Here is a 9,248-nt window from a genome sequence, read left to right on the forward strand (position 1 = left end):
TGAAGGGGCGAGAACAAGCGAGCGGCTGTGGCGGGGACCCGACGTGAATCCCAGCCTGGCCCCTAAACCAGGTGGCAGCGGGAGGAATAACGGGATGCTCGGGAATAAAAGGGGAGCGAGGTGTGTGTGTGCGGGGCGGGAAGCAGAGGAGGCTGGTCCTGCCGAAGCTGCAGCCCCATCTCCCAGGGGTGATGGAGAGGGGACCCATCCCGGCGCTGCCATCGGCACTCACCTCGCACGGAGGAAAGGCAGCGGAGAAGCGGGCGGTGCGCCCCGTCCTGTCCCCTGTCCCTTGTCCCGTCCCTCCCTCCGGCGGCCCTGGGGCTCCTTACCGGGGCTCCGCTTGTCCCCTCCGCCGCCGCCTCGCCCCGACCTTCCCCGGGCACGCCTCGGCCCCCGCCGCACCGCCGGGCATCGCCCGCCGCTCTCCGCCAGCGGTCAGCGCCCGGCACCGGCGTCCGCAGCAGAAAACACAGTAGTCCCTTAATTAAAAATAATAATTAAAAAAAAAAAAATTATATATAAAAAAAAAATAATTAAAAGCGTCTCAGTTTTTAAAGCAGAACTACATAATGTATTAATTGGTTGCTATTAGCATGCAGTTTTATTGAGCATAGCACACAGAAGTCTGATTGTAAGCGAGGAGTGTTTTCAATGAAAGTGGAGTTATTTTAGCTGCAGACATGTTTACATTTCTGTGGTTTAGTCTATAACTTTCTCTTTTTCTTGCTTCAGAATTCTGCTCCATGAAGCAAAGCCCTTAGCTCCCAGACATTCCAAAAAGTCTGCCAAAATAATAGGGGGGGGGAGAAAATAAAAAAAAAAAGGGAGAAGGAATAAAAAAAAAAACACACACAGAGACCCCCAAGTCTGGGTCAGGCTCAGGGCTGGGTATGGGCAGAGCGACTATACCCCCTCCTCACTCTCCCTCTCCAGTTAAAAAGCCTTCAGGGCTCCATTTCCTGTTTTTAAGGAAAAAATAAAGCGGGTCTAGGACTGATTTTAGACACTGCCTAGACCAGGGCTGGTGGGTGCCGAGCACCTTTAACTCTCTCGATGCCAAAGAGTACCTGATATCGCACATCCAGGCAACCACACACCTCCCTCCTTTGGAGCAGCCCCAGCAGAAAAATGGCCTTTTTACCCCTAATGTGTGTTTTTTGGGGTGACAAAGATCCCAAAGGTCCCAAGCAACCACCTGGTGCTTGAATGAGCAGAGTGAAGAGATAAAATACCCCCAAAAAGTGGCACTGAGTGTCCTCTGCTACTGCAGCACCCACCTATGGAGATCTCCTGGTGAGCCTGTGGTGTCCCTTCTGGGAGTTGGGGACAGCGTTGTCACCCACCCCTCCTTCCCCGCAGCCTCCCCTGCTGTGGATGGGCAGCATCACTCGTGTGGCCCTCAGCGTGTGGGCGTGAAAACAACGCGAGCTGCTGGACGTTAAATCCGCAGCTTTGGAAAATCAAAAGGCAGCAGCTCGGCTAAAATTAGGAACACGCAGTAGTGAATGAAGCACGAAAGTCGTGGACGCCTCCCCACCAAAGTCCCGAGTCAAGTTTTCCACTCCAAGGCTTGGTAGGGTGTGATAGGAATAGAAGCAGGAGTGTTGAGAAAAAAGCACCCCTGTGATGAAGGGTTGTGTCTCCAGGGAAGGGACGAGGAGAGGTGGCAGGACGGAGGATGCTGATGCAGTGCCAGGATCCAGACAGGGCACCCTGTCCCAGTCCTGCCCCTCTGCCCTCAGCCACCTGCCCTGGGAGGGAAAATCCTTGGATCTGCCAGCAGCAAGGCAGGGCAGGAAAATTCACAGTGGTGTTTCTTGGCCCCCTGGCCCTCAACGTTTGCCTCCCAACCTCATCCAAAGCGTTTTTATGTGTGTGTCCCCTCCCCAGACTTTTTATTTTTACATGCCAGATGACTCCTGTATATTTGGACCTCTCGCTTTTGAAGAAGCCAGAAAGCATTATGATTTCCCAATGCTTAAAAAAGAAAAGAAAACACCTTTCCCCCAAGATGTTTTATATTAATTTAAGTATCGGTTCCTGGTTCATGTCAGCCCCTTTCACAATGAAATGTCCTGCGTGGGCTGTCACACCTGCTAAATATAATCCTCTCATTCTTTTGATATTCTGCAAAGGGCCTTTAAAGGTTCACATCCTCCAGTCTGGAGGTTTAATTGCTTCATCTCGGATTTTTAAGAAGCCTTATAAATTTCTGATTTTTGTGGATTTCAAAGGAGCGGGGGGAGGGATGGGAGAGGGATGCGAGGGCGATGCTGAGAGCACTGCACTGACACTGCAGGTCTTGTAAAAGCTCTGACCCTCCAGCCTGTCCCACAGCTTCTGCTCTTTGGGGGAGACAACTTGAGCTGGTTTTATGAGTTACCAATGAGTTAAATATGAAAATAGTAGCCTATTTCGCTATGGTAAATGCTCACCAGGGAGGAAATCATAGATTCAGTTTTATAGAAGGTAATGGAGTGAGATTACCCACACTAATGTACTTAACTCTTCAGAGAACATAAATCCAGCAGGAGACAGCCCCAAAACCAGTTGATCCCCAAAACAAACTGCAGCCAGCAGCAATTCCATCCTTACGAGGTGCTGGTGGCACCAGGTTTGCCTGGTGGAGCTGTGGTTAGAAACTCCTGGTCAGAGGAGCGTGGTGGTTACAGACTCCAAGGATGCTCCTGGGGCCAGAAAAAGCCTGGCAGGATGGGAACAGGAGGGCTGGGGGGGAAAATCCTGCAGCCCCAATCTTTGTACACCGCACACAGCAGCTCTCGGTAACACGACGGCCACAAATTCCCTGGAAGTGTGGTGCATAATTCCTGTTAAATGAGATAAAACAGCAGAGAGAGGCACACTGAGCGTGCTGACAGCTTCGTGCTACACCCAGATGTGGCTGCAGGAATTGGCACCCGTGGCAGGGCCCCCAAAATGCTGTGATTTCATGGAGGAGCTGCAGCAAAGCCAGCGGGGGTCGTGTCCAGCTCTCGGCGCGGCTCCATCTCCTGCATCACCTTCCGAGGCACTCCCAGGGGCAGGGGACAGGCTGGCAGCCCCAGCAGTGACCAGCACACAGGACAGCTGAGCTGCTGGGCTCCCAGGTGGAAAGCTGCTCCACATTGCCACTCCATGCCCCAAAACCCCAATCTTCTGCCCTTTCGAGCCCTACCTGTGCCACTAAAATATTCAGCCAATGCTCCTGCAGAATGCAAGCAGTGGGAACACGAGGGAGGAAAGGGAGGAAGGGGAAGCCAGGTGGGAGGCTGGAGCATCCCTTGCTGTGCCACCTTCCTGCCAGCAGCCCCAGGTCCCGTGGCCCTGCAGCTCTTTGCTCACAGCCAGTTGCTCTGTCACAGCAGTTGTCCCCAAAGCTGACCCCGCTGTCCTGTGCAGGGACAAGATCCACCCCAAAGGCTCGTTCCTGGAGCTTTCTCTCAGGAGGAAATTTCAGAGCAGATGGGTCTTCGAGCGCTGCCTCTTGCTCAGGAGCGTCGTGGGGAAAGAAAAAAAGCGGTCCCGTCATTTTCCATCTCCTTAAACACAGTTTTCTAAATGCAAGTTTGAAACAAGCGATAAAAGTTAACAAATTATCACATCTGGATCAAGAAAAAAAACCCATAGCCCCCATATTTCTTCCAGAGCAGTGGGCCTATGAAAATACATTTAGCAAGTGGCACGGCCTCAGATAATTTTGAGTCTTATTAGCAGAACTAGGGACTGAAGCACTTAAAGGATGCAAACCTTGCTGTGGTTTTAGGGTTTTTTGTGGTTTTAGGCTGTGTTCACCACTAAACCACGTCCCCAGGTGTCACTTCCATGTGTTTTTTGCAGATTTCCATGGACAGCAATTCCACCACCTGCCTGGACAAAGCCCATTCCAGTGCTTGACCACCCTTTCAGTGAAGAAATTTTCCCCTAATATCACCCTAAGCCTCCCATGGTGCAACCTGAGGCTGTTTCCTCTTGTCCTGTCACTTGTCACCTGGGAGAAAAGACCAAGCCCCACCCGGCTACAACCTTCCAGGTGGGCGTAGAGAGCAATATGGTCCTCCCTGAGCCTCCTCTCCCCAGGTTAAACAACCAATTAATTAAAAAAAAACTGAAAAAAGAAGGATAATAATGCAAATTTCATAGCATTAATCACTGTAGTTATTATCAATGAAATTGAATGTATGAATGATATTTATTTCTTTTGATATGAAATAACAGGAGTAGAGCACAGATTATTTTATTTTTTTCCCCACTGGCAAAATGCAATTCCAGCACCTGATTTTTCTCATTGGAATCAGAAAGGATTAACATTTTATCTATGAAAATACCATTTAGGATGAACAAGTCAGGCAACAAAAAGGGGACACCTTTATAAATATTACCTCTCCCAGGTGTGGCTGACATTCACTAATAAAGGTTCCCTTATGTAAAAATGACATTTAATTCAGGAGAGATAGGCAGTTATATAGACACATCCTGTTGCCTGAGTATGAACAGGAAACACTTTTTAATGGAGCAGAAATTATGGCTTTTTACAGCACTCATGGATTTGTTTTAGTCACAGACTGGACACCTCAATATCATTTTAGCAATCACTGAAAAGACTCTGGTGTCCCCCCTATGAGAGAACCACTTTTATTTAGGGAAGGAACGATCATTTCTATTTAAAAGCTCTAAAGTGGCAAAAGAAATTATTTAATTTGGAATTTACCCGTTTAAGTATCTGGTTAGATAATGTGGTTGGGTGAAGGGGATATCGATCACCAGGATATTCAGCATTAGTGATTATTCAGGACTGCTGCGTCAATTTGAAACAATTCACACTCTTTCCCAAGCAATGGGCTAAAAGGAAAGTGAGATAATCTGTTTATTCTCATTTTTAGGTTTGTTTTATTTTCTGCTTACACTGATAGCTGAGTTCAAAAAACAATGTGTTGGCAGGGAAGGTCTGGGGAACACTTGAAACTCCCATGAATTCAGAAGGGGTTTTATGAGGCTACAAGAAATGATGGAGAAGAATTTAAAAATGCCAAAGTTCTGATCTGAATGACTGGAGAGCTGGGATGCTTGCCTGAATCCCTCCTAAATATCTTGAATCTCCAAAATGAGGTGAAACTCTTCACTTTTTTCCCCTGAATTTTGGCAAATAAATCCCAAAAGAGACAAAGCTGAATATCAGTCCAAAGGCAAACTGGAATAATGGTGAAATAAACTCTCTGTGCAAATTTCTATGACCAGAACTGAACTGCTCACTCATTCTCAGTTTGGGCTAGGGGGGCAGAATTTGTGCTTTTTCCTGTTTTAACCAGAGCATTTCCCTTCCTCTCTCCAAAGGGGCATTTCTTGGCATCACTGCTGAGATTCAAGGAATAACTCACCCAGTAAATCAATCCAGAAAGGCTGACTGGAGCATCTCTGTAAGAACTGCAAAGTTCTCCAGCCACATGGTGAAAATTTAAAATAAGAAAGATAAAGGTTGAAGTATTTTTAAAAAAAAAGAAGGAAGTCAAAGTTAGGGTAGATGGCAAAATGCCATAATTTTAAAAATATTTACTAGTGAATAATATAACCAGTATATAGAGATGAGCTGTGTCAGAATGGGTGTTTGAACATAAAAAATAGCTGATGAATAATGGATGAAGACAAGCCTGACCAAAAAGAAAATGTTTACACTTCAATAGAAAGCAATTTATAAGCGTAAATACATAAAGTTACTTAATCATTATTTTCTTATATATTTACATTTTTGCATTCCCTTGGATTCCTTGGTGCATGGTGATCCCTGAGGAGGCCATAGCTCAATGCAAACAATCCAATGGAGAATTAATATCCAGATAAGAATAATTTTTATGTGATCTAAACTTGTGAACTATCATCTCTCCCTTCTTTACTTTAGTCTGCTTCTCTGCTTTCTCTATTTGTCATGGTACCTGCAATAAACTTAAATTTTGCCTTCAGGTCTATGGATTAGTGTTGTTCACACACAAGTGTAAATCCAGATTTGTTAGCAGATCTTCATGAGCCTACAGCTCTAAGAAAGGTGATACTTCTCGATATTTAATCATTTTTCAGCTATTCCCCTATATAATCACAGCATTTTATCTTTTATTTGGCTAATTCTCACAAGTTCTCCACAGCATTTCTTCGCTGCCTGTGTCATGCAACAGAGAAACGCCTGAAATTATTGTCAGAGGCAGAAAACCAGCTTTCCCCAGGACCTGAAGCTCCAAAAAAACTCGGTGATACACAAATGGGAGAAACTTGATTTTCCACGGCTGCAGCTCTACGCGCACCAACGCAGTCCCAGACACACGAACACGCGTTTGTTCTCACACCTACCTTGTGGCAGCGGTGCAAACAAGTCACGGAGATGCCCTAAAAATGCCATTTGTGTGTGTGCAGGCAGGGCAGAGCTGGCTGGGCTGTGCGCTGCCCCAGCACGGCGAGCTCTGTGCCGGCCGGGCAGGAAGGGAGAGGCGGCTGCAGAAGGTGACTCAGCTGGGGATGTGACACTGAATCACCCTCTGGATGAGCCACCCCTGCTTCCAGCTGCTAAATCAACACCCTGAAGCAGAGGGTGGCAGCTCTGGAGTGGCAGCAGGTGTGGGGGGAAAGAGGTGCCGGGGCTGATCTGGCAGCAGCTGGGTGTCCCCAGGGCTGCCTGGCTGGTGGCACATGTCCTGGATGTCCTGGATGTCCCCAGCCTCAGTTGTGGTCAGTTTTAACAGCTGGACGTGGCACTCGGTGCTCTGGGATTGGTGACAAGGTGGGCATCAGGCACAGCTTGGCCTCAAGATCCTGCAGGGCTTTTCCATCCTTAATCATTCTGTTTCATATTTCTTTCAGACCTGATGAAAAATGAAGATGTTTCATTCAGGCCAGCCCTTTGGACTGGATTAAGTGAAGTCTATTTGTTCTGTCACAGATTAAAAAATTACATGTTGAACCCCACTGTTTTTTGACTCAAAGTGCCAGAAAACTTGGAATTATCCCGCAAAGAAATGTGGTTTCCTCTATTTTGTATCTGAGCCCTTGAACAAACTGAACACTGAAAGATGCTTGTAGGTCAAGACAGGACCAGCCTCACATGCACCATTTATTGCAAAAACAAAAGTATTCAAAGCATATCTTACCCTGAAATCTGCTGCTGACACTCTGGTTTAGAGTAAAATACAACTGTAAAATCACAGAAAGGGTTTTTGTTGGAAGGCACATTAAATCCCATCCCATCCCAGCCCTGCCATGGCAGGGACCCCTCCCACTGTCCCAGGAGCTCCCAATGTCCAGCCTGGCCTTGGGCACTGCCAGGGATCCAGGGGCAGCCCCAGCTGCTCTGGCAATTCCATCCCAGCCCCTGCCCACCCTGCCAGGGAACAATTCCTGCCCCGTATCTGACCCAAATTTCCCCCTTTTCAGTTTGAAGCCGTTCCCATAATGTCCTGACACTGCAGTTCCTGATGAATTGTCCCTCTCCAGCTCCCCTGTAGCCCCTTCACACCCTGGGTGTTGCTCTGAGGTCTCTCTTCTCTTCTCCAGACTGAACAGCCCCAACTCTCCCATCCTGTCTCCACAGTGGAGCTGCTCCTTATCAACCCCTTCTCAAACTCATGGCCTGCTCTGGACTTGCCCCAACACTTCCATGGCCTTCAAAATATGACAATAAGTTATTCAAACCAAGATCTGATTTATTTTGTCCAACTAGACACGCAGCAGAGCTGGCCATGGGGATCTGCAGTGATGTGGCTCCTGAAGGATGATGGAGTCCCAAAGCCACCACGGTTTTGGAGGAAGGCTGAAGAAAGACCTTGAGGTGATCTTGTGCCTACATTTTTGGTGGCACTCATGAGTGGGATCAAGATCAGGGCAATGCCTTCCACATTCTTGAAAATACCAAGAGGAATGTCTGGAAAAGGGCAGCAGATGATGCTAAGACAGAGACACAAAACAACTGTAAGAAATCTTGGCTACCCTTCAGCAGAATAGATGATGATAATTGGTCCCATCTGGTTTAAAGATTTAGGAGATCGATACATTCTTGGGAAGATGCTCTGTGAAATAGCTGTTAGTGGTGATGTGAAGCTTGCAAACTTCAGCTCACCTCAGCCACCATGTCAAAATTCTGACCTGATTTACGGCTCAGAAAATCCCCATTTTAGGGAACAAGTCCTCACCCTTAGGTTGGACTCACTGATCTCAGAGGTATTTTCCAACCAAATTGATTGTGTGATTCTGTGAAGCAGAAGGAGGAAAACCTCTTCCTGTGATCAGTTTAGATATCAGGACAAGAGGATTTTTTTTTTTTTTTAATTTTACTTACATGTAAAAAATTCACTTTTTATTTTAATTTTACTTAAAATGTAATTACAAATATTCCACAGTCACCAAAAGAAGGTTGAATGGGGCTCTGAGAAACCTGGGAGAGTGGAAGATATCCCTGCCCATGGCAGGGGAATTGGAACAAGATGATCTTTAAAAGTCCCTTCCAACCCAAACCATTCTGTGATTCTGTGATCCAATTATTGCACTGTCTGCTGCCATTCATTTGGAATTTCAAGGAGAGCCCCATTTTGATCAGCCAGCTTTCTGGTTTAGTTTTTCAAATTTGAGAAAATTATTTTAACCATTTCAAAGTTTACCATAACGATAAATTGGGCCAATGTATCGAAAAGTTTGCTCAAGTAGGTGGATGTTTTTTTAATGGAAAGAACAGTTGGTTCTGCAGAAGTATGGGAATTTTTAGCAAGCACTGCATGCTTCCCTTCAGAAAGGAGTGAAAGTGTTCCTGTTTTTCCAACCAATCTGCCATTTGCACAAAAGCAGGCAGAAGGACATGTTCTCAGTGGGACAATAGCCATTTTCTGGAGAGCAAAAGGAAAATGTAAAGTGAGGTGTTAGAACAGGAGAGGTGAAAAGATAAGATTTAAAAAAAAAAAAACCAAACAGGATGAAGAAAGGAAAGTGGAGGGAAATTTATACAACTGTTTCTGGACTAAAACAAGAGCTTTTTCTGTAGAAAAAGTGTGTGCAAACTGCAGCAAATCCCAGGACAAGGTGGTGGAACTGCAAGCCTGGGAAAGCCTTGCTTTTTTTTTTGCTTATATTGCACAAAGGCATCTTTCTGTGGAAACGAGCCCTCTCTGATCTTTTTCATTCTCTTGACGCAGAAATAAAACAACTTAAGAGTCAAATAAAAAGCTGGGAACAGAATAAGCAGTCTGAAACTATATCACACCAGATAAAATTCCCTG

General features: G+C 46.2%; 1 protein-coding gene across 1 annotated transcript in view; it reads right to left on the reverse strand.

Annotated features, from left to right (window-relative positions):
• The window catches only part of ERG (ETS transcription factor ERG), a 137,846-nt gene extending 137,495 nt beyond the window's left edge, over positions 1 to 351 (reverse strand). The window contains exon 1 of the mRNA XM_086883966.1: positions 233 to 351. The gene's annotated coding sequence lies outside the window, so the exon portion shown is untranslated. The remainder of the gene's footprint in view (positions 1 to 232) is intronic.
• Positions 352 to 9,248: the final 8,897 nt, after the last annotated feature.

The sequence above is a fragment of the Cyanistes caeruleus genome, chromosome 3 (assembly GCF_971803275.1).
Source record: "Cyanistes caeruleus chromosome 3, bCyaCae1.hap1.1, whole genome shotgun sequence".
Taxonomy (NCBI): Eukaryota; Metazoa; Chordata; class Aves; order Passeriformes; family Paridae; genus Cyanistes; species Cyanistes caeruleus.